The 25,558-nt window shown below is 43.5% G+C and overlaps 1 long non-coding RNA gene across 1 annotated transcript; it reads right to left on the reverse strand.

Annotated features, from left to right (window-relative positions):
• Window positions 1-4,910: 4,910 nt before the first annotated feature.
• LOC136307646 (uncharacterized) lies at window positions 4,911-23,889 on the reverse strand. The gene is made up of 3 exons (XR_010725970.1): window positions 23,564-23,889; window positions 8,482-8,553; window positions 4,911-5,415 (listed from the first exon to the last, which is right to left on the reverse strand). It is a non-coding gene; the product is annotated as an uncharacterized lncRNA (long non-coding RNA).
• Between the last annotated feature and the right edge of the window lie 1,669 nt (window positions 23,890-25,558).

Below are 25,558 nucleotides of genomic sequence, written 5' to 3' on the forward strand. Positions count from 1 at the left end.
TAAATCCTGCCACATGGTCTGACCCCATAGTGAACGGTGCATTACCATCCACTGGTTAGTGTGCCAAGTAGCAATCCAAAGGGTCAGTTCATGATAGACAGCCCAGCTGTCAGTACAGATCACCAGAGGTAAAGGTTCATTATGGGCAACTAGCCAAACAGCTCTTAATTCCACCCACTGGCTGCTTTGGCCTGTGCCTGTGTCTATCCAAATAGTCTCAGTGGCTGGATGGAAGGCTATAGCTGTCCACTTGGCAGGTTGGCCCCTGCTAGAACCATCAGGATACCAGGCATCCTCAGGGATGGGCATTCACCCTTCCTGGTAGGGACTGACTTCAGGTTCTGCCCCTAAGCCCCAGCTGCACCTGACTCTAAGGTCACTTAAGTAACTGGACCCAAGACTTCCTGCAGTTCTGCCCTCAATTGGCTGGTGCTAACAGCACAGCATTGTTGCCAGTATGCACTCTACTTGGCCAGGACGGAGGTTTGGGCCGTAGCACTACGAGGTTTGGTTGCCCAATCTCTCACCCATCCTGCAACAGGGTATGTGGTCTTGACCTTAACTGGTGTTGTGGTTGTAATACTCTCAGTGTCTAGGAGGGCAGCGTACACACTAATGAGTAATGGACTTCAGCGCCTTTCCACAATTGGGACCAAAACCCAATAGGTTGTCGTAGGTGCTCTGTCCATTGCCACAAGCCTCATCCAAACACTTCAGAGATTACATGGACATCAAGCTCACAGAGCCGGGCAGGATCAAACACATTCAAGGCCTGTGCCACCTTGACAGCTCTCTTAGCTGCTGCAAATGCACCTTGTGCTTGCTCAGTCCAATCCCAGCGAACCCTCTTCCAAATAAGATATAAGGGGTGCAGTAACTGAGCCAAATGGGGTATGAATGCTCCCCAATACTCTAACAGACCTAGGAATTCCTGTAACTGCTTTATCAGTGCCGGCACAGGGTATGCTTGGATCTTATCTATAACCGCGTCACGGATAACCCTTTGTGTGTGTGTGTGTGTTTCTCTGAAGTTGGAAACGGGGAGGCAGTCAGACTCCCACATGTGCCCGACCGGGATCCACCTGGCATGCCCACCAGGGGGCGATGCTCTGCCCATCCGGGGCATCGCTCTGTTGTGACCAGAGCCATTCTAGCGCCTGAGGCAGAGCCCATGGAGCCATCCTCAGCGCCCAGGCCAACTTTGCTCCAATGGAGCCTTGACTGCGGGAGGGGGAAGAGAGAGACAGAGAAGGAGGAGAGGAGGAGGGGTGGAGAAGCAGATGGGTGCTTCTCCTGTGTGCCCTGGCCGGGAATCGAACCCAGGACTCCTGCACGCCAGGCCGATGCTCTACCACTGAGACAACCAGCCAGGGCGATAACCTTTTACTTACCCAACTAGACAACCCCCAAGAACTTAACAGATAACCCAGGTCCTTGTAATTTGCCCGTGTTGACTGCCCAGCCACACATTTTCATATGGGATAGCAGGGTGGGAACTGCTCCAATTCTGGAAGAGAGTCACTAGTTAGCATAATGTCATCAATATAATGATACATATAAACTGCCTCTGGCTGTTTCCATTTAGCCGGGTCAGCACCCACCAGCCCATGGCACAAGGTGAGGCTATGCAAACAGCCCTGAGGTAATATTGTAAATGTCCATTGCCGCCCTTTCCAAGTAAAGGCAAATTGGTTTTGACTCTGCAGCTATATCAATAGAGAAAAAGGCATTAGCCAAATCTGCTACAAAGTGTTATGTCCCCATCTCATGGCTTAACCAATCCATCATGTTAGCTATCGAGAGAACAGCAGCGTGCAAAGGGGAACAACTTTATTAAGTTCTCTGTAATCTACTGTCATTCTCCAGGTTCCGTCTGGTTTGCGCACAGGCCACACCGGGGAGTTGTAAGGGCTGTGTGCCGGCTGGATGATCCCCACCTTTCTAGTTCGAGGATTGTCCCTGTGACTGTTTCGTAATCACCTGGCAAGTGGTATTGCTTTGCGCTAGTCACACACTGTGGAACAGGTAATTGCAAAGGGGAATGTGATGCGTGTCCCCACAACACTGCCTTCACAACCTGGACTCGCAGGCGGAACTCCCCGGCTGTAGGTTCCAACCACAGTCCTTGTAAGACATCTACCCCCAAAATATATTCAGGAATAGGGGATACATATACCTTACATGGCTTAGGAGGCAGTCTTCCTATCCCTGATGGAATAGGTATTGGTTTTCACTTGAACAGTTTGGCCCCATATCCGTCAGTGGCCACTGGGGTCTCAGCAAACCGCTCTGGGTTCCCATAGAGGAGGGAACATTCTGCATCTGTATCCACCAAGGCCAACACCCGTTGTACATTGGAAGGGGACCAGTGGATAGCCAGTTCCACATGGGGCCTCCAGTCCCCGCCTGTCCCTGTTAGATCCCTCGGTCTTCCCCCTACTCAAACTGGAACAGCGGGTCTTGGGGTCCTCCTCTCCTTCAGTGGTCTCCATCATATAATCTTGCAATCGTGCCACCCACACAGCAACCATTTTACTGCTAGCTGCTGGGGCTCTTCACCTCAGTGGCTGGAACCTCTGTCCTGGTTTAAGCTGCTGCCTAAGCTCCAGGAAGAACTTTATTAGGTTTGCCATCTAATTTCTCCTTATCTGCCCCAGCTGCAATTAAATCCACCCACATCTGTGTTCAGGTAACTTTCACAGGCCCGTTTCCCTTGTTAGGGGGCAGCACGGGCAGCAGCCCTCACAGCTTTGTGATTCTGTGCTGCCTCCAGCTCCCCCAAATCTGCTACCATCTGTGTAACCATGTTGATAGGCTGTCCCACATGGGGGCCCAGGATAGCCACTCGTGACCCAAAAAGGGCTGATGGGGCGCTGCAGAGGACAAGATTCCACATCCCAGCTGTAAACACTTACTCATCTGGTCCACAGGACCCCGGGTTGAAAGCAGCATTCTTCATATTTACTTTCCAAAGAACCCAGGGCAGTTCACTACAGCACAGCCACCGACTCACTGCCCCTGGCAAGTCCCCAGCATTCTGCCAGACCATCTGAATGGCAGCCATCACCCATTCTAATAGGGTATGGTTTTCTGGGTTGTCATGGCAGTTCTGAAGACGCTGCCTCAAGGAGTGTGTGTGGTAATGGCGGCCAGTTCTCCATCTCTGTTCTGGAGAGCATGATGCCATCCACCCCTACGTCCCACAACCTCAGTAACCAGGGTGCCAGCAGCTCCATGGGTTTCTGCCTGAATTGCACCCCCAACTCCATCAGCTCTGCCTGGGTGTAAGGCTGGACCACAGAGTGCCCCACTACCTGTGGAGGAGACTGTGTCTGCCCCTGGGGTGCTCTTGGATGCTGGGTTTTTACCTTTTGGGTGACCACTGGCCGGGCTCTGAGCCTGCAGATGGCAGCTTCAGCTCAGAAGAGGAGGAATTGGAAACACCTGCTCCTGTCTACTCAGAGCCACTCTGTCAGCATGGATGCTCCTTCAGCGACTGTTTCAGCTCCTGGGGCTGCCAGTTCTTAGCCTGAAGTTAAAGCTTGAGCTCTTGAAGCTGCAGTAGTTTCTTCAACTGCCGGTGCCAACATTCTGCTTCCAGGGCAAACTGGAGCTCATGAATCTATTAACTCCTTCTCTAGAAACCACTCCTGTTCCAGGTGCCACTGGCGCTCAGCCTGCATCTAACACTGTAGCTCTCGAACCCGGTCAGCCTCCTTCTCCAGAACTCGCTCCAGTTCATGCAATCATTGGCGCTTGGTCTGCAGTTCATCCTGGAGCTACCAACCTTGTGCAGCCTCATGCACAGAGCTCTTGGTTTCTTCTCACAGGATTGTAAAAAACACCCAGCCCACAGACCCACAACAGGAGAGCCACCAGGAAGAGCCATTCCTCTGATTTTGTCTGCGCTATGCAGAAATCTCTTTTCTCCCCAATCCACCCAGTGCTGACATCAGGGGTGATGTTGGTGGTCTACATAGTTGGTGTTATGCATTTGGCTGGTAAGTCCAGCTAGGTATCTCTGAGGCTCTTTTTTATCAGGGAGATTAAGCTGGCCTATTGCTACAACAGGCATCAAGCAAGCATATTAAATGTCCTTGTCAATGTTTTATAGCTTCACACCAATATCCTAATAGTTATTGTATGCAAACTACTCTTTAATAAAAAAGAAAAAATGTCAGCATGGGAAGAGTCAGGGTGGGATGGGGGCATAGGATAGGCAGGGACTGTGGTCTCCCATCAGAGCAAGTGGGCAGGGTGTGAAAAGAGGACTCTGAGCATCAGAGGGATGAAGGCTGCATTTACCCAACCCAGCAGGTGGCTTGAAACTGGGAGGGTCCATGATTATATCTCCTTTGGGCTTGCCCTTCCAACTCCCTTCTAAGGACCTGATGGCCAGCCCTCTTCATGAACCTCTTACCCATGACTCTCCAGGAAGGCCATGATGGGCTTAAAGAATGTTCTATGGCTGCGCTGGCCCTGCTCCCTACTCTTCTGGACTCCCGAGGCACAAGCTGCTAGAGACAGGAGCCTTGGCCAGCATAGTGATCCTCAGTGTCTTGGTTCTAGATGCTAATCCCTCCGTCCCAACCAAACTCAGCTCCAACCCAACTTAAAACCCCAACCTCAGAGATTCCAAGACCGCCCCCAGGCCTTGGAATTGGCCTCTCTGGGATAAAACCTCAGTGACTGCTTTTTTTTTCATTTCTTTTTTTAGGTGAGAGGAGTGGAGATAGAGAGACAGACTCCCGCTTATGCCCCAACCAGGATCCATCTGGCAACCCACCTAGGGCTGATGCTTGAGTACCGAGCTATTTTTAGCTCCTGAGGCTGATGCACTCAGACCAGCCAGGCTATCCTAGGCACCCAGGGCCAAGCTTGAACCAATCGAGCCACTGGCTGCAGGAGGTGAAGAGGGAGAGAAGGGGGAGAGGGAAGAGAAACAGATGGTCACTTCTGATGTGTACCCTGATTGAGAGTCAAACCCAAGACATCCACACACTGGGCTGATCCATCAGCCAGGGCCAACAGCTTCTTTTTTTCTCTCTTAACATTTTATTTTTTATTATTTTTAATTTTTTAATTTTATTTAGAAAATTAACTTTAACATGGTGACATTGATCAATTAAAGTACATAGGTTTCAGGTAAACATTTCTATAGCATTTGAACTGTTGATTATGTTGTATACCTATCACCCAAAGTCAAATCATTTTTTTTTTCTGAAGTGAGAAGTGGAGAGGCAAAGAGACAGACTCCTGCATGTGCTCAACTGGGATCCCAGCAAGCCCACTAAGGCAATGCTCTGCCCATCTGGGGCATTGCTCCATTGCAACCAGAATCATTCTAGCACCTGAGGCGGAGGCCATGGAGCCATCCTCAGTGCCCAGGCCAACTTTGCTCCAAAGGAGCCTTGCCTGCGGGAGGGGAAGAGAGAGACAGAGAGGAAGGAGAGGGGGAGGAGTGGAGAAGCAGATGGCCACTTCTCCTGTGTGCCCTGGCCAGGAATCAAACCCAGGACTTCCACACGCTGGGCTGACACTCTACCACTAAGCCAGCCAGCCAGGGCCAGTTAAATAATTTTCCACCACCTTATATTTGTCCCTCTTTACACCCTTCCCTCTACCCCCTCCCCCATACCTCCTATCCCCTGGTAACCACTGCACTTTTGTCTATGTCCATGAGTCTCAGTTTTATATCCCACCTATATGTAAAATCATACAGTTCTTAGCTTTCTCTGATTTACTTATTTCACTCAGTATAATGTTCTCAAGTTCCATCCATGTTGTGGTAAATGTCACTATGTCTTCATTTCTTACGACTGAGTAGTATTCCATTGTATATATGTATCACATCTTCTTTATCCAATCCTCTACTAAGAGACACTTTGGTTGTTTCCATGTCTTGGCCACTGTGAATAGTGCTGCAATGAACATGGGGCTGCATGTGTCTTTACATACCAATATTTTTGAGTTTTTTGGGTAGATACCCAGTAGAGGAATTGCTGGGTCATATATTGTAGTAGTTCTATTCTTAATTTTTTTTAGAAACTACCATACTTTCTTCCATAATGGTTGTACTAATTTGCAGTCCCATCAGCCAACTGCTTCTTTTCAATGTGCTGTCCAGAGCAGGTGGATAAAGGCCAATAGGGAATGGGGACTAAATGTCCCATTGAAGGCATACACATTAAATAAAAGTGTGTATGTGTTCATGTGTATACATGTACATATATACATAATTGTGTGAGTATATATATTTATGTATATATAGTTTTTGGGTTTTTTTATTTTTTATTTTTCTGAAGCTGGAAACGGGGAGGCAGTCAGACAGACTCCCACATGCGCCCGACCGGGATCCACCCGGCATGCCCACCAGGGGGCAATGCTCTACCCATCTGGGGTGTCGCTCTGTTGCAACCAGAGCCATTCTAGCGCCTGAGGCAGAGGCCACAGAGCCATCCTCAGCGCCCGGGCCAACTTTGCTCCAATTGGAGCCTTGGCTGCAGGAGGGGAAGAGAGAGACAGAGAGGAAGGGGGGGGAGGGGTAGAGAAGCAGATGGGCGCTTCTCCTGTGTTCCCTGGCCAGGAATCGAACCCAGGACTCCTGCTCGTCAGGCCGACGCTCTACCACTGAGCCAACCGGCCAGGACCTAACTTTTAGAAACTTTTGAAGGCCTATATTATTTATATGATCCTAAACATTTGTGTTAGCTGCAATTAAATCAATAAGAGATAACTCCCCTCCCCCTTCTAGCCCTCACCACTTCCTTTCTTGTGTCTATGACACTGGGTCTGCACAAACATCTGCCCGGGTTTCTTTACCTGGGATTAGAGCAATATGAAATAGCCATCATTTCTAATGCTAGTTTTAATACAGTGGAGGAAACTCTACAACTTTAGCTGGAAGCCTATTATGTAAAAATAAGAATACCTAACAGAGATGCCAATCTTAGAAATAAATAGAATAAAAATACTTATTTTTCTTTGCCTTTTGCTGGAATTAAGGCAGTAGGAGGCAGGGGCTTCTCGACAACCTCTGAGATTTAAAAAGAATAAAACTTATGTTTATTTTCATATCATGCATTTTTTAATGCTTACTAAGCCAGTGCAACCTTGTTAGTCATTTGTATAATCTGTGACTACTACTAATATACCAAGTGCTTTCATCATTTCCAAATTTAGCTCACCAAAAATGTTATGCAATGCCATACTAATGAAAATGCAGGATTGCCCTGGCCGGTTGGCTCAGTGGTAGAGCGTCGGCCTGGCGTGCAGAAGTCCTGGGTTTGATTCCCGGCCAGGGCACACAGGAGAAGCGCCCATCTGCTTCTCCACCCCTCCTCCTCTCCTTCCTCTCTGTCTCTCTCTTCCCCTCCCGCAGCCGAGGCTCCATTGGAGCAAAGATGGCCTGGGCGCTGAGGATGGCTCCTTGGCCTCTGCCCCAGGCACTGGGGTGGCTCTGGTCGCAACACAGCGACTCCCCAGAGGAGCAGAGCATCGCCCCCTGGTGGGCAGAGCGTCGCCCCCTGGTGGGCGTGCCGGGTGGATCCCGGTCGGGCGCATGCCGGAGTCTGTCTGACTGTCTCTCCCCGTTTCCAGCTTCAGAAAAATGCAAAAAAAAAAAAAAAAAAAGAAAATGCAGGATAGGTTATCTGAAATTTTATTTTAGTTTAGGTTGATTTAAAATAATTTAAATTAACATGAAACATAAAGACTATTCAATATGTCTAATGGTAAACATTAGTGCATGTTTAATTTTTTTCAATGATCAACTGTAAAATTCAGGAAATAGACATGTTTTTTGAGCTCTCTTTTATTCCATAATATTTCACAAGGATCTCTCAGAAACAAGTCTCAGTGATTGGTACCCTGGGATCCTTGATTCTCATTCTTTTTTGGAGGTTGCTGTACTATAATCTTAGTCAATGAGTAAATAAATTTACCCCAGTGGGTAAATAAATTTGCCCATTTGCTGATATTTCATTCCCCTTTTCCTAAAAACATTCCAAGATATATAAAAATTCAAATAATTGAATTGATCCTTCTTCAAAAAGAACTCTTTTTTCCTGCAAATATTGACATTTCCTTAGATGAACCAGGAAGGATGCTGAATTGGGATAAAGCAGCCACCTGAAATTCACATCAGCCCTTGACCTTTTATTGGTGTCATTTGATCAAGACCAGCTGTTGGACTAGAGGGCAAGGCCTTCTTTATACAGTATACCATTCAGAGATAACAAGAATTCTCTGGTGTTGCCATTGGGGTTTGTGGGCAGACATGGGAGGATAGGGGACAAATAAGAAAGCTGAGAAAGAGAAAATGGGGACTGAGTCAAAGAAGAGGGTGAAAAGTAAGTGAAGGAAGAGCTACCATTTTGTGCATTAAAACTCTTACCTTCTTCCACCCTCCACTATTTGGGATAAAAAATTTAATCAAGGATAAAATAGTAAGACCATATTTTGATCAATTAATTATAATACCTTTAGGTGGTGGTGCCTCTTTGGACTTCGCAACAACTTTTTTGGCATCTTTCTTTACAGCTTTTTTGGTCACTAAAAAATAAGAAGTCAGATGTAAATAATCAAAATGTTATTTTGGAAACTGTGAGGTTTATAAAGATACTTTTTAAATATGATTTGATGGTAACAAGAGCATTGAATTGGGACACAGAGGACCCAGGTTCAAAACCCTGAGTCTCCTGGCTTAAGTACAGGCTAACTGGCCTGACCTGTGGTGGCGCAGTGGATAAAGCATCGACCTGGAAACGCTGAGGTCGCCGGTTCAAAACCCTGGGCTTGCCTGGTCAAGGCACATATGGGAGTTGATGCTTCCTGCTCCTCCCGCTCCCTTCTCTCTCCCTCTCCCTCTCTTTTTCTCTCCCCCCCCTCTCTCTCTCTCACCCTCTTCTCTAAAAATTAAAAAAAAAAAGTACAGGCTAACCAGATTGAGCAAGGAGTGAGCTAGCTTGAACATGGGATCATAAACACGACCCCATGGTCACTAGCTTGAGCTCAGGGTTGCTGGCTTGAGCAAGGGATCGCTCAGTCTGCTGTAGCTTCCCCCACCCCCCATCAAGGCACATATGAGAAAGCAATCAATGAACTAAGGTGCCAAAACAAAGAATTGATGCCTCTCATCTCTCCCTTCCTGTCTGTCTGTCCCTATCTGTCCCTCTCTCTGATTCTCTTTCTGTCTGCCACAAAAAAAATAAAAAGGCTCACTTAAGTACAGGAAATTGTATACCGAATGCATGCTTCTACTAGAAGTCTTAATATGTGCCTAATATACACTTTGCTAATCTGAGAATGAGGAGGGAGCTTACTGTGATTCACAGAATGACTTAGGCATAGAACTCCCTCACCTCATCCCACATAAATCATTTCATAAAACTTGTGCATCATAATACACTTTTTGGAAATGTTGGTATTGTCCAGCTCTCCCATTCAACAGGAAAGCAAACTAACTGTAGACAAGGGCAACTAGAACCCAAGTTTTCCAATTCATCATTCAGTGCTCTTTACACCAGAATCTATTGTCTTTACCTATAATATCTTATTTCTTATTGGCTTAGGAGATTTTAGTACATTCTTATAATTATATGACTAACATGACATGGGTAAATGAAATAATTTTCAAAAAAAGCTAAAAGAGGAAATGGTCGAATTCTTCATAAATTAATGACAATTTATGTTGCTCCATCTTTACTTGTTTAAAAGCAAGACTTCACACAATTTAACATTAAGGGCTTCAAAAGTTTACCAAAAACAAATCTAATTTATTATTCTGATATGTCAAATTTTAATTTTTAACCAACCCTTGCACAAGAAAAGCATAAAGCAAATTTTATTAGAGGGTAACAGCAAAGGCTGTGGAGGCAGATATATCTGAAAATAAATTCCAACTAGGACACTCAACTGAATGTGTAAACTTGTTTGTGTTAGTTAATTAACCACTCAAACCTTCCATTTCCTCACCCATCAAGTTATTAGTATATGCCTATAGAGCTGTCCTAAAGATGAAATGAAATAATACATTAACACCATTTAGTATCATGCCTGACACTGTAACTACTCAATAAAATGCCAAATCTACATCACCAAGCAAAACCAAAATTAAGTAATTATATTTATTCTGAGCATCAAAAAATGACATAAGGCCCTGGCCGGTTGGCTTGGTGCTAGAGCGTCAGCCTGGCGTGCAGGAGTCCCGGGTTCGATTCCCAGCCAGGGCACACAGGAGAGGCGCCCATCTGCTACTCCCCCCCTCCCCCTCTCCTTCTTCTCTATCTCTTCCCCTCCCGCAGCCAAGGCTCCACTGGAGCAAAGATAGCCTAGGCGCTGAGGATGGCTCTGTGGCCTCTGCCTCAGGCGCTAGAATGGCTCTGGATGCAACAGAGCGAAGTCCCAGAGGGGCAGAGCATCGCCCCCTGGTGGGCATGCCGGGTGGATCCCAGTCGGGCGCATGTGGGAGTCTGTCTGACTGCCTCACCGTTTCCAGTTTTGAAAAAAAAATGACATAAGAAAAATCCATGTATATAAATTATGTATAGTTTCTTCAATGCTATCTAAAATAGGTTTAAGTATTGTATCATTTGTGTTCTAAAGATAAAAAATACTTGAAGGCTAATGCGAATATTCATATAAACACTGTATTTGAAATTAAATGTCATTGTGTTTTTGCGCTTTGACTTAAAAAATTCTACCAGATGTTATGAGCAGCCTAGAGAAAATAAATACTAAAATCTCTCTGTAAAAATAAGTTCTAAAGATCGTGAGAAGCATAACTGGTGTTCCAGTTTGTAATATTGTAATTCCACTTCTATCTTGACAAATTCAGCGTCATCACTACATTTCCATGGCAGCCCAGCCCTTTCAGCCCTGGTTAGGATGGAGAAACATGGAACAGTGCAGTGTGCTGTGCCTTTCAGGCGCCTCCAGCTCTATGTCACATGCTAAATCAGAACCTGTAGCAGGGACGCAGTTAATATAACTAGCACTGTTTGATACCTATTCCAAAAACAACAACAGCAACAAAAAATAAACCTGGAGATTTACCTAGAACCACTGAAATGTACATAAATAGTTTTTCTTTCTTCTGATTATTCACTCAGCTTTTCCCTAGATTGGGACAGGACTCAATACCATCAGTATTAATAACAAAAAAAACACAACCCCCTCCCCCCCAAATAAAAAAGAACTTAGTCAAATGAATCTGCTAAATAATAATGGAAGTATAGCCCTGGCCGGCTGGCTCAGCGGTAGAGAGTCGGCCTAGCGTGCGGAGGACCCGGGTTCGATTCCCGGCCAGGGCACACAGGAGAAGCGCACATTTGCTTCTCCACCCCTCCGCCGCGCCTTCCTCTCTGTTTCTCTCTTCCCCTCCCGCAGCCAAGGCTCCATTGGAGCAAAGATGGCCCAGGCACTGGGGATGGCTCTGTGGCCTCTGCCTCAGGCGCTAGAGTGGCTCTGGTCGCAACATGGCGACGCCCAGGATGGGCTGAGCATCGCCCCCTGGTGGGCGTGCCAGGTGGATCTCGGTCGGGCGCATGCAGGAGTCTGTCTGACTGTCTCTCCGTTTCCAGCTTCAGAAAAATGCAAAAAAAAAAATAATAATGGAAGTATACTTCAACTGTTTAATAAATAATCTGGATTGTGCTAAATCAATCCAGGTTCACAAAAGATTAAATATGGCTGTATCAATGATATCTAACTCCAGTGAAGGAATAGTCTTACTCTTCCACTTGTTAAATTTGTAAACACCTTTGTTCATGTCTACATTAAAATTAAGTGAATTTAAATTAACACTTAAGTTTGTTTACAGCACTCCCTGTTACAAACACTGGTAGAGTTATATAAAAGTTGTGATTTGGAAATAACTGATACTGACAGGAATATACACTTAAGCCAAGATTTATACAAACTAGAATTCCTCTGTGATCTGGTAGTCTATTTAGATCACAAATGAAGGCTATTCCTAAATTAGAGATAAAGAGGGAAGGAGGGAAAGAAGAATGGAAAAGAGAAGAGAAGAGACAGAGAAGGAAGCAGGGAGCAAGGTTTGAGGTTGGACGGCAGAAGCATGATAAGTTATTATCTTAAGGATACTTTGAGGAAAAAAAGGCAGTCCAAACACAATTAGCAAATTTTCTTAATAAAGTAGCTAGCTATTTATTTGGCACCTACTCAACAGAAGGAGTTTTCATATATTTAATCTTTATGAGATATAGTGGTCTCTTCATTTTACACATAAAGAACCTAGTGCTTATAGAGTACTCTCCCAAGATCACAAAGGCAGTGAAAAGCTATGACTAGTTTTAAAATCAGGTCTATCTGACTCCAAAGTTTTAAATTTCTCTTGCAGAATTGGACTTCAGCTGGTTATAAAACACCACGTGACTCACTGTAGATATAAGGATCCAGACCTTCCCATCTAGCTAGAAAGTCATGACATGTAAATAAAACGAAGATACCATATTCATCACTCTGCTTCTAACTTGCCATTTTATTTCTTTAAATGATAGCTTGTGTCCTCATGTGATCCTCACAGCACATCACAATTATGTTTGCAAAATCTGACAGGCTACTAAATAAGTGACAGTTCAGCAGTTACCAGGGATTAGTTTTGTAACAAGCACCTTATGGAGAATATAAAATTCCAGGAAATGGCAGAAGCAAGGTTAAGAGGATAATGAATTCAAGGGGCCATCTAAAATGGTAAGTCTGAGATTATTTTCTATTAATTACAAATTTTCTTATTTAAATGACAGTTTTAAGTTCTTAATTTTGTTAATCAGACTTTATTACCTGTATTAAGTATTGACTATAAGGAATTTTCACATCCTTCTAAAATAATTCACAATCTAACAAAATGTAACTCATTCTGAATCATATCTTATCATCATGAAACTAAAACTAAACAAAAACAAATACTGAGTTCACCTGTATCTGTGATGGTTAACTTTATTTATCACCTGGTCAAGCTATGGTGCTTAGCTATTTGGGCAAACATCAGTCCAGATGTTGCTGTGCAGGTACTTTTTTAGATATGATTAACATTTAGGCCATCAGACTGAGTAAAGCAGATTACTTTACAAATGTGGAAGGGCCTCATCTGATAAGATACAAGTCTTAAAAGAAGAAATTGAGGTCCCTTTGGATTGAAGACTGCCACATCAATTCTTCCCAGAGTCACCAGCCTGAAGGCTTGCCCTAGAGATTTCGAACTTGCAAGCTTATACAATCGTATAAGCCAATTCCTTAATCTCTCTCTCTCACACACACATACATATATACACACACAAATTCATACATGTGTTAGAAGTATATAAATATAGAGATATTTCCTATTGTACCCATTTCTCCAGAACCCTCATACAGAATCTATATTTTTAAATCAAATTTATGCATGTTTTCTGTATGTAAAAAATAAATCTCCAGATGACCATATCAGATTTACTTGTATGTTCTCAGCACCCCTATACAGTACATAATAAATTATTAATGCCTGAATATGTGAATAAATGAATGGATTTATGTTTTGGGGGCAGCATAGTACTTTTATACACTGGAATATACCACATTCAGGGTCCATTCAGGTAGAACTGTATGGTTCAGGTACAGTTAGAATAAAGTGGCCTGATCAGGCGGTGGCACAGTGGATAGAGCATCAGACTGGGATGAGGAAGACCCAGGTTCGAGACCCCGAGGTTGTCAGCTTGAGCGCAGGCTCATCTGGTTTGAGCAAAAAAAGCTCACTAGCTTGGACCTAAGGTCGCTGGCTTGAGCAAGGGGTTACTCGGTCTGCTGAAGGCCCGAGGTCAAGGCACAGATGAGAAAGCAATCAATGAACAACTAAGGTGTTGCAATGCGCAATGAAAAACTGATTGATGCTTCTCATCTCTCCATTACTGTCTGTCTGTCCCTGTCTATCCCTCTCTCTGACTCTCTCTCTGTCTCTGTAAAAAAAAAAGGGGGGGGGCAGTCACAAAGTAGATCTTAAACAATTCTGGATGCAGAAAATCTTTACCAGGCCCTAATATAAGCTTTTTGAACCAAATGTAGTTAAGTGAGAAAACATTACCCCTACCCCATTAAAGAACCTCAGAATTATAGAATTTAGGGAGTTTTCCTTAGATTATAACTGAGAGGGAAAAAATGTACATCCCAGTTTTAAATCTGTGTTCTTTCTTAGCAGGTTTATGTCATAACTATATCCCAGAACCTGAAGTCTTACTATAACTGGGAAAAGATTTACTAGCCTTGAATTTTCTGGATGTGCTATTTATGATACTAAGACAACAGAAAACTTTTTCCAGTTTTTGTTTTGTATATCCTCTCACACATCCCTGACACTTAAAATAACCCATTTTAACAGTCCCTATAATACTAGAAGGATACATATTATAGGAACGTGCACATAACAACAAGCAAACAGAACTTGTCTGCACTGATCAACAATCACTTTCTATAAGCGAAGGTGATAACGTTTAGAGACAAGGGAAGGCATCTACCACCTCACAGCCATTTACAGACCAACAGTCCTGTTTAAAACCATGACTGATAAAATGACAGGCCTGCAAGTACTTGCGGAGCACTGCTGGAAAGAATTATCAACGTCCATCAGAAAAATCCTTCAAATGAGAGAAAAGAGATAAGTGTACAGAACTCCTCACCTCTAACTTAATGTAGGGAAAGTGCTCTAGTTTAAATGACATGTATGGTCTATTCTTTAAAACCATCTGTTTCTGCATAGGATCCACAAATGGAAACCCTAATTCAATGAGCATCCAACAGCAGTCAAGTTATTTGCAATCTGTTTACACCATCACGGCAAAAACTTTAAAAAATGTGAAAATACAATCCTCCTTAGAACTTCAGGGACATTTGATTAATATTTAGGCCATCAACAAAATTAAGAACTTAAAACTGTCATTTAAATAAGAAAATTTGTAATTAATAGAAAATAATCTCAGACTTACCATTTTAGATGGCCCCTTGAATTCATTATCCTCTTAACCCCTTTGGACCACCTTGTCATTTGTCAACTTCTGAAAGAGAATACCTACTTCCTCCTTTTAAGGGTTCAGGTGAATAATGCCTTTTTCCTCTTAATCAGGAAATATTCAAAAAACAGCCACTCTACACTACTCTACAGAGGGAACACACTCTTAGGCTCCCTGTAACTATGATCTAAAACTCCCTCTTCAGAGACATGTCTGAAGGGCATGCAGTCCCTTCTTTCATCGACTAGATCAGAAGTTTTCAAATATGTTTTAAAGCTACAAAACCCGTGAACGAAATCTTACAGAGTTGTTTCAATTTACAAGATACAGCAGTGATTTTCAAGTGGTGTGCTCCAAGAATTTTTAAAATATGCAAACCTATTTAGTCAAGGGCACTGACTTCTTTTCCCTTAGATGGTCAAATAAAAAAATTTACACTAGCCAACACAACACTAGCTCTCTGGTGTGAGCACCCTGTCTTGAACCATAAATATTATATACAGGTCATAATAGGGGTGCATCTTATTGGCCACGTTGCATAATAAGGTTGCATCTAACTGGTTAATTCTCTGCACCAGAAATCCTTACAGGCACCTGATATTTTTAAAATGTCACCTTGGAGTAATAAGGGTGGCTAATTATTTTTATTATAATTATTATTTTTGTAAGTCAATCAAAATTATACCTATTTTTTTTGTCAGATTGGCAAAAAATATTTTATTTTTGGTGCGTCGCACAATTGTAATTATACATTTATGTGTGCCATCAGATAAAAAAGGTTGAAAATCGCTGAGATCCGAGTACCAGAAGCCTTTCCTGTGTGTATCCTCTTAAAATAAAGTGACAAATGAGAAAACAATGGCTAATAGTAGAAACAGTATGGATCTTGAAGTAAGCCTGGGTTTTAAATTCTGACCCTCTCATTTAATAGCCTTGTATGTTTTTTTTTAATTTTATTTATTCATTTTTAGAGAGGAGAGAGAGAGGGAGAGAGAGAAACAGAGAGAGAGAAGGGGGAAGGAGCTGGAAGCATCAACTCCCACATGTGCCTTGACCAGGCAAGCCCAGGGTTTCGAACCGACAACCTCAGCATTTCCAGGTCAACGCTTTATCCACTGCGCCACCACAGGTCAGGCCAGCCTTGTATGTTTATGTTGGAATCCATGGGAGTTGGAAAAGACCAGAGTAACAGGCTTTATTGAAAGGAAGAAAGGAACCCTGCCGGGCACTTCTCCAGGGAGAAGGGCACCGGTACAGACTATAAGGTGAATTCTATAAGGTTTGGGAGAGCCTGAGGGGATACTGAGTCAGAAGTTCTGGTATGTTCCCTATTAGGTTTTGGCTTCCTGGAAAACTCCTTCTTGAGGTGGCTGACCAGTTTCCTGGAACTCTTCTGCCTCAAGGGCGATTGTCCAGTAAGTAAGGGTGAAGTCAGAAGCCAGGCAGAACAACCAAAGGGCAGTTGGAAATTCTGGTAAATTCATATATCTATCAGTTTACCTTCTTGAAACCCAAGCTTTCTCACTTGTAAAATGGGGCTAGATCCTGTCCCCCACAGCAGCTGTGGAAGAAACCATAGTACGAAGCAGGACTGGCTCAGTGCCTAGTACAATGGAGACAATGCAATAATGGTTTTCTGTGTTAGAACCAACTCTATAAATTGTTATATGTAATTAATTTGTTATTCATAATAACCTGATTTAATTTTTTAATATTACAGTATGCTCACTGGGCTAGAGATAACCATAATCACTGAGAGAACTATCTTTGTGTTAAGTTAGCTGTTTCTGAGTCATTTCTTAGATTCATTCCTAAAATGCTCTCATTATTACTGTTATTAATGTTACTGTTCATTTTGACAAAAAATAGTAAGTCTCAGAATTAGAAATTAAATCTAAAAATTCAGCCTGTGTAAAACTATTATAGAAAGATATGAACTTCCATTTAAAATAAAATTTGGCAATATCAAAAAGTAATTCAGGAAAAAGGATGCTATATGCACTAGAGCAGGGGTCGTCAAACTTTTTATAAAAACCGCCCACTTTTGCAGTGCTGGTCAACCTGGTCCCTACCGTGCAACCAAACAGCGCCACAATTGACCCATCATGAAAGCTGGAACGCCCACTAGTGGGCGGTAGGGACCAGGTCTACCAGCACTGCAAAAGTGGGCGGTTTTTATAAAAAGTTTGACTAGAACAAGAAAGAAGCTGACAATGTCAAGCTTTGACATACAGAAGGTAATTACCTATAATAGTCTCCACATATTCAGAGTTATGATTGACATCGAAGAGGTCACCTGTTCTAAGTGCATAACTCAGAGACTCCTCAAAAGCCCCCAGGTGATAAAATACTTTAGATGCCACTAAGGCTGCAAACTGCCAACTCCCGGAAACCTTCATTTCATACAAAACTTCTCTGAAAGAATAGCAAGTATAGGCCTAGTTCAAACTGTGGTTTTCCTTTCAAGTTCCAACTTTATATAGTCAAGCCTCAATTTAGTAGCAGTAAGTTTCTAAATGAATTTATAAACCACATGACCCACATCTATAGATAAGTTAAGTTGATATACTTTATACCAATTTATAGAAATAAAGTACTCTCTTACATTTGTCTACAGACTTAGAAATTTCTGCCCAGAAGTAATTGACAACAGCATTCAATTTGTGTAGTGCAAATTCCTGTAGAAGTTAAAACCAAAATTCAATTTTGAGACAGACTCACCATTACACTTCCTTAAAAAATAGTTTCCAACAAATCAAGAGCCAAACTGTCACATTTACTAAAACTTTTAATCTATGACAAATATAAAAATTTACCAACTGACTTATATTTTCTCTTGGCTTTAGACATTTCCTTTGTTTTTCAACCATCAAACATCAGATGATCATATCATGCAATTCCTTAATACCATGAATACTTTCTTTTTTGAATGTACAAAACTGACTTAAGTTGCTAGTTTGAATATAAATGAATTCAGGTCTCTCGAGCTACTTGAAGTATACTGCAAACTTCTGTTAAATAAAAATAATTTTATAATATGTATTACAGAAGCAACAAGTTTCTGTGCTGTTGACAAACTAAGGGGTGGGGGTGTTCAGGAGCCACACTGAGGTTTACGTGCCTTAGCTGTGTTAAACTTTAGAGAAAACCAATCACTGGTCTCAACACACTGTCTTCTGGGGCTTGATTTCAATGACTGGGTACAGGTTAGGCAGGATGGCTATTTTAAATGATGGACGATATACAGACAGCACTAAGTTCAAACAGCTTCACAGTATTCATACTAAGCCCAGTTAATTTTTCTTCAACTCATACCTTAAGCTGTAGTTCTTCTTCATCCAGAAGAGAAATAAGACAATTATGAACTATATGCTGAGAGAAACTGAATTATTCAAAAATATATAATAGTTGAAAATAATTATTCTTTTGAGGGGTGACTTCATTAAAGGATTATTTTTCTTTATAACTGAAAGTTTTACATTTCAAAGTTTAAGAATTAACTTATCAAACCCTGCATATAGAACATTTTTTGCCTAATTCAGTTGTTTTCAAAGTGTGACCACTGGACCAATAAAATTAGCATTACTTGGGAACTAGCTAAAAATGCAACATTTTTAGCCAGATCTACTGAATCAGGAATTGTAGGGACGGGGTCCAACAATGGGGTCACAAGCCTTCCTTGTGATACTGATGCTCACTATAGTTTGAAAATCAAAGGCCTAGCCTGACCTGTGGTAGCGCAGTGGATAAAGCTTTGACCTGGAAATGCTGAAGTCGCCGGTTCAAAACCCTGGGCTTGCCTGGTCAAGGCACATATGGGAGTTGATGCTTCCAGCTCCTCCCCCCTTCTCTCTCTGTCTCTCTCTTCTCTCTCCCTCACTCTCTCTCTCCTTTCTAAAAATGAATAAATAAAATAAAAATAAATAAATAAATAAATAAAGTGTTTAAAAAAAAAAGAAAATCAAAGGCCTAATTTACTGATCAAAACAGAAAACTTTCCCATACAATTTAGAATAAAATTATTCACAAAACATACCAACAGTTATACAGTTATATACTTAAGAAAGGAGTATTAGTCATTAACTTATTAGTAAAACATTTTAACTATTTCAAGATGCCTATATTAAGGAACAAGTAACCTAGGCTTTGCTAGACGAGCAATCTTATTTATTCGGACTTGAACTACCCAAGCACAGTGTTCCCCATATGACCTGGAGGTTTAAGCACTAACACTGAAAAGTAAAGGAAACTGGCTTCTCTCTAAAAGAATGCTCCTTGAAATACAGTCATAGGTCAAAAGATACTATTAGAAAAAAGATACGGGAACTGTCTTTGGACTATAAAGGAAACCAAATTGTCTCTTTGATACCATGTAGGTCTTTTAATTTTTTTAGGTAGGGGAGAATAGTGAGGCAGACTCCCGCAAGCTCCAGGACCAGGATCCACCCGGCAACTCCCATCTGAAGCCGATGCTGGAGAACCAACCTATTTTTTAGCATCTGAGGCTGATGCACTCCAATGGAGCTATCCTCAGTGCCTCAGGACACGCTCAAACTAATTGAGCCACTGGCTGTGGGAGGAGAAGAAGGAGAAGAAGGAGAGAAGGGGGAGGGGAGTGGAGAAACAGATGGTCACTTCTTCTGTGTGCCCTGACCAAGAATCAAACCCAGGACATTCATATGCCAGGCTGATGCTCTATCCACTGAACTATCGGTCAGGGCCACCATGTAGGTCTTAAAATGGTTCTTCAGTTGAAATTGTGATTTAATTAAAAAGTGTAAAGGCAACTTAGGAAATACAGCTATTTCTAACTGATCAGTGTAGGCTTGCCAAACAGCTCCAGCAGTCTTAGTTTTACATGAAAGCATATACAATTTAGCAAATAAAACAATACTATGGTTCTAGCTAGGGGATACTACTATTCTAAAAGCATAAAAGCAGATAAAAAGAGCTTCGTGGTACTCTAGGTTGGTATGGCAAGTCCAGAACAGAGACTGAACCAACAGTATGGAGAGAAGACACGTTAAAAAGTGAAACCAATAGGGGGTGGTGGGGAGGGGCTGCAAAGTCGTGATGCAGAATAGCTGATAAATGAGGATGCTTTAAATGTGGCACAGACCGGAAATAGTAGGACACTTCATCAAAATATGGAAAAGGCTACCCCATTCCCTATCATCAACAAATAATGTGTTTTGAATTGATTTTACCAAAAGAAGTGATAAATTTTTCTATACTCTCCTGTTTGGTTTCACTTTTAATTAATTTGTTACAAAGTTGTCCTGGCTTAGAAACAAAACCACTGTTCATGGAACAACTAAATCAAATACTGTACAGTCCATTCACACACACTTCCCATCTTAAAAACAGCAGAGCACTCTGCTTTAGATGGTGGGAGGGGGATCAGGGAAGGTCAAGCATGCTAAAAAAAATCTTGTAATCTAAAACTGTTGCATCAATTTGTAACAATATTTGGATATTATTTACAAATATAGAGGTATGTTCCAGAAAAAAACAGCTTCAAAATTGAAAATGGTTGCCTCTGGGAATAAGGAAGGGGAGACTATTGTTTTAAAGCTTTTTATCATACTTTTTCTTTATGTGCCTATGTTGTTAAAACTAAAACAAACCAACAAAATTCCACTCTGTCACACATCTCCCTCCAGCAAACACCTATCTCGATCTCTCCACTCCCTTTTTTTGTCAAACCTCTTGAAAAACTTAACATACGTATATGTTGACCTCTTATTCACTGCTGTGTGTTCAGTGCCTAATGGGTAAATGAAAGAATTAACAGACTAACTCAAATTAGAACCATGTCACTGGCCTGGTTAGTACCTGGGACAGATCCTAAAAAAATGTGAGCCAAGGAACAGGAAACAAGGTGACAGAAGATTTGAGGCAGAGAGTGATACATAATCCAGTAAACGTAACAAATGATAGTAACAAATATACCTCACTCTATCACCAGCATCTCAGGATAGGGCCTAAAAACCATTACTCCTGCCATATTTGATAGGTTTAAATTCTCTGTATTATATTCCCACCAAGGCTTTTTCAGCCTCAACACAAATTCCCTAGGGACTGATTTCCTTATTCAACATGTACTTTTGAACTTCTGCCATCTGACAGGCAATGTTTCAAGAATTATGAAAACAATAGTCTCCCCCTCAAAATTCTACCAGAGAGAAAGACAGTAATCAGACAAGTAAACAAAGTAATTATAGGGCTGTGATGAAGACAGGGGGCAGCTAAGGGGGAGAGAGGCAGTATGTTGTAATAAAACGATCAGGAAAGACTAACATTGGAGCTGCAGCTAATGACTGAGAAACATGAGGAAGAGGCATCTAGAAAGATGGAGCAGAATGTGCAGGACCCCTTAGGTAGGAGAGAAAGCGACACAGTCCAGGAAGACACAGAAAGAAGGCCAGTATGATTAGGGTGTGGTGAGTGAGGAAGAGAGTACAGTTAAGTTCCTGAGTTACAAACATCCACTTTAGGTACAACTCGTACTTACTACTGGGGCGCCCTATGAGGCTATTGGTAATTAACTGCAGTTGGACACCATTGGAAATGATCTCATAGAGGTACTAGACTGCCATGGCCAAGAACTAACCAATGAAGACCTTATGGAACTAGACCAGCAGATGATAGTTATCTGGGGAAGAAAACAGAGACCTAGAAACTACAGAACCGAAAACGCTTCTACAGAAGAGATAGCTGATGCTTTTTTGTCTCATTGAAGCAGGAATGGCAAAGTTAGAGGAACAAGATCCTGACCCAGAGAGGTTCACGGAAGTGTACTGTACAATTAAAGGCCTGAGATGCTACAGGGCTGTTTACAATGAGAAAAAGAAAAGCTCTGTGCAAACCTCCCTTGGGGCCAACCAGAAACTGACTCCAGCAGTGGAGCCAACCCCGGACGTTCTAACACCAGTCCCATCCTCTCCAACAAGTCCATCATCTTCTGCATCACCCATGATTGTTTGAGGTTGTATTTGAAAATGTTTAAATATTTATATGCACAGAAAGGTAAAAAAACACTGTATTAAGACCAACAGCTAAGTTGCATTTAACAGGGAAATGTACCTGTTCTAATTTACACACAAATTCAACTTAAGAACAAAGCTACAGAACCAATCTCCTTCATAACCCAGGACTGCCTGGAGTACAGAACCAGAAATCACGTCATGAGGTCTTTGGTGAAAAGTCTGGATTTTACTCTAAGCACACAGTTGAGAGAATTGGAGGATTTTAAGCAAAGAAATGATATCACGTGATTAAAATTTTAAAAAGAATTCTCCGACCATTACAAGAATGGACTGTATGGAAGTTTCCAGTCTGTTATGGTAACCTAGACAAGGGAAGCAGCGGTAATGGACAGTTTGAAGTCGAAGGCGGCCTTCCTTTACAGGTGGCAAGACACTCAGTGCTTATTTTATCTTTAGAGAGCTGGCTGGTATAGCTCTTCTTTTTACTAAACTAAAACTCATCTCTTGGAGACAAACATCTAATTGCAAGTATAGGCGACACAGCTCCTCAAACCTCTTAAAAAAGACTTATGACTCCCAACATCTCCACCCATTTCTCTAGCAATCTTAATAATAACATGGTCGTGAGCTCCTTCCCAGGACAAGTTGCTGTCTTCCATCCCCCACTGTTTACAACAAAACACTCGTGGGCCAAGAGAAAAGGAAAATGGGACGAGAATAGAGGGGGGTGCCGGGGGGGGGGGGGCGGACAACCTAGAAAAAAAGGCACGGAGGCCGTGGACAGCTCTAAGCACATCAATCCATGGCGAGAGCGTCACAACGTGACCACGTGAACTTGCTGTCTCCAGTTCATCCTGTTTCAAGAATCTTTGCATGAATGTTCGGTTGCGATGGTGAGAGGAGTGTGCACACCTTTGCGTGCTTTCTGCCGTTCAGAGACCTGATGAGCACCCAGCCTCAGAAGACATCACACCAAGCCCGCTTCTTGTTCTAAAGCCACCCTCAGTGCTGTCACCCCCAAACACAAACGTTCGCTGGGCGATCCCCCTGAACCCCTTCGGCCAGAGCCGACCAGCCTCCAAGCGCAGGTTTCCTCTGCGGAGAACAGCCGGAGTCAGGACCGAGGCCATGTGCGCGGGACTGACCCCTCACTGTCCCGTCCGGCCGGTGGCACCGGGGGTGGGGGGTCGTCCCATCCCGATCCCGGGCGGGCCAAGGAAAAACTGGGCCTCCGTGACCCCCGTCGGGAGGGTTGAAATGAAGAGATTCTAACCTCAGGGTCGGAGAAGGGCCCAGGAAGCCCCCCCCCCCCACCCGGTGCAGCCATGGGGGTATGGCGCGAGGGATGCCGAGGTGGGAGACCTGGCACGGTTCCCCCGAGCCGGAGGGCGACCCGGGGCCCGCAGAGAGGCCCGCCCAGACTGCCAGCCCGTGGCCTGGCAGTGGGCCCCGGGCAGTGAGCGGCTAAACAGGCCGGCGCGCCGGCGGGAGGTGCCCAGTCACCGGCCCTGACTCAGCTAAAAGCCGGCGCCGCGGCTCGTCCCTTCTGGCGCCTGCCGCGGCGGCACTCACCGGCTGACATGATCATGGCTGCGACCTGCAGTTGTCCACCCGCTCGCTGGCCCGCCCGGCTCTGCAGTGTACCTGTCGGCTCAGACCCCGCTGGTTCTCCCCCGCCTCCTCATTGACCGGGTGTGCTGCTCAGTCGCCTCCTCCGGTCGCCGGCTCACGTCCCGTCCAGGACCTCGTCCGCCCCGGGGCTGTCCACGGCCCCGCCTGCCGCCCGGCATGAGTTTTTCCCCAGCCTACGTTTTCCGCGCTGCCACCGCCACACCAGCTCGCGCGAAAGAATGCACAGAGAACTCCATTTTATTCTCTAACCCTTCTCGAGGACAGAGTTCCCACGGGGTTAAAACAATCGTCCGCACCTGGGGTCAGGATTCAGCATGGCCACCCCTGGAAAAAGGACACACACACACACACACACACACACCCTACCGTCACCCGCCATTGCTAAGAAAGGTGTTGAGGGGAAGTGCAAACGGTGCGTGCAGCGCCACCTGCTGCGTGGGAGGTCTCGCTGAAGCGCCAACCCAGCCAAGTGATAATAAAAAAAATTAAAAAGCAGAGGCCGGTTTCAAAAGAAATCCTCACAGAAATGCTTTATTATAATGACTTCATCATTTTATTATGATGTTGAACAATGGAAGTTTTTATTTACATTTGGAATAGTTAATACTGTACATTTATATGGTTTGAAAAGTGTTATGAATATATGAAGGGATGCTCATCTTCATTAGCTACTGGAGAGATGCAAATCAAAACTACAATGAGATACCTATCACTTCACAGCTGTTAGATTAGCTATTATCAACAAGACAGGTAATAACAAGTGTTGAAGAGGCTGCAGAGAAAAAGGAACCCTCATCCACTGCTGATGGGAATGTAAAGTAGTACAACCATTATGGAAGAAAGTATGGTGGTTCCTCAAAAATTAAAAATAAAACTACCTTATGATCCAGCAAGTCCTCTACTGGGAATATATCCCCAAAACTCAGAAACACTGGTATGTAAAGACACATGCAGCCCCATGTTCACTGCAGCATTGTTTACAGTGGCCAAGACATGGAAACAACCAAAAAGTCCTTCAATAACTTATTGGATGGAGAGGATATGGTACATATATACTATGGAATACTACTCAGCCATAAGAAATGATGACATTGGATCATTTACAGCAACATGGATGGACCTTGATAGCATTGTACTGAGTGAAATAAGTAAATCAGAGAAAACTAAGAACTATGATTGTTTATATAGATGGGACATAAAAATGAGACTCAGGGACATGTACAAGAGTGTGGTGGTTGTGGGGGAAGGGGAGAAAGTGAGGGAGAGGTGAGGAGAGGGGCACGAGGGGGGCAGATGGAGGGTGACGGAGGACAGTTTGACTTTGGGTGGTGGGTTTGCAGCATGATCAAGTGTCGAGGAGGCCTGGAAATGTTTTCTCTGAACCTGTATGTCCTGGTTGATCAATGTCACCCATTAAAATTGATAAAAAATTTTAAAAAGTGTTAAGTATAAAAAGATATAGTGAGGACCCGGGTTCGATTCCCGGCCAGGGCACACAGGAGAAGCGCCCATTTGCTTCTCCACCCCTCCGCTGCGCCTTCCTCTCTGTCTCTATCTTCCCCTCCCGCAGCCAAGGCTCCATTGGAGCAAAAATGGCCCGGGCGCTGGGGATGGCTCTGTGGCCTCTGCCTCAGGCGCTGGAGTGGCTCTGGTCGCAACATGGCGACGCCCAGGATGGGCAGAGCATCGCCCCCTGGTGGGCAGAGCGTCGCCCCTGGTGGGCGTGCCGGGTGGATCCCGGTCGGGCGCATGCGGGAGTCTGTCTGACTGTCTCTCCCTGTTTCCAGCTTCAGAAATAGCAAAAAAAAAAAAAAAAAAGATATAGTGAAAAATGTTCCAAAAAGGAAAAAAAAAAGTCTTCTAGTTTTGCTTTCCATCTGCCAGGTTCCTCTATCCCCCCCGTAGTAGCAGGTTTTTGATATTTAATATACCTTC

The sequence above is a fragment of the Saccopteryx bilineata genome, chromosome 6 (genome assembly GCF_036850765.1).
Source record: "Saccopteryx bilineata isolate mSacBil1 chromosome 6, mSacBil1_pri_phased_curated, whole genome shotgun sequence".
Classification (NCBI taxonomy): Eukaryota; Metazoa; Chordata; class Mammalia; order Chiroptera; family Emballonuridae; genus Saccopteryx; species Saccopteryx bilineata.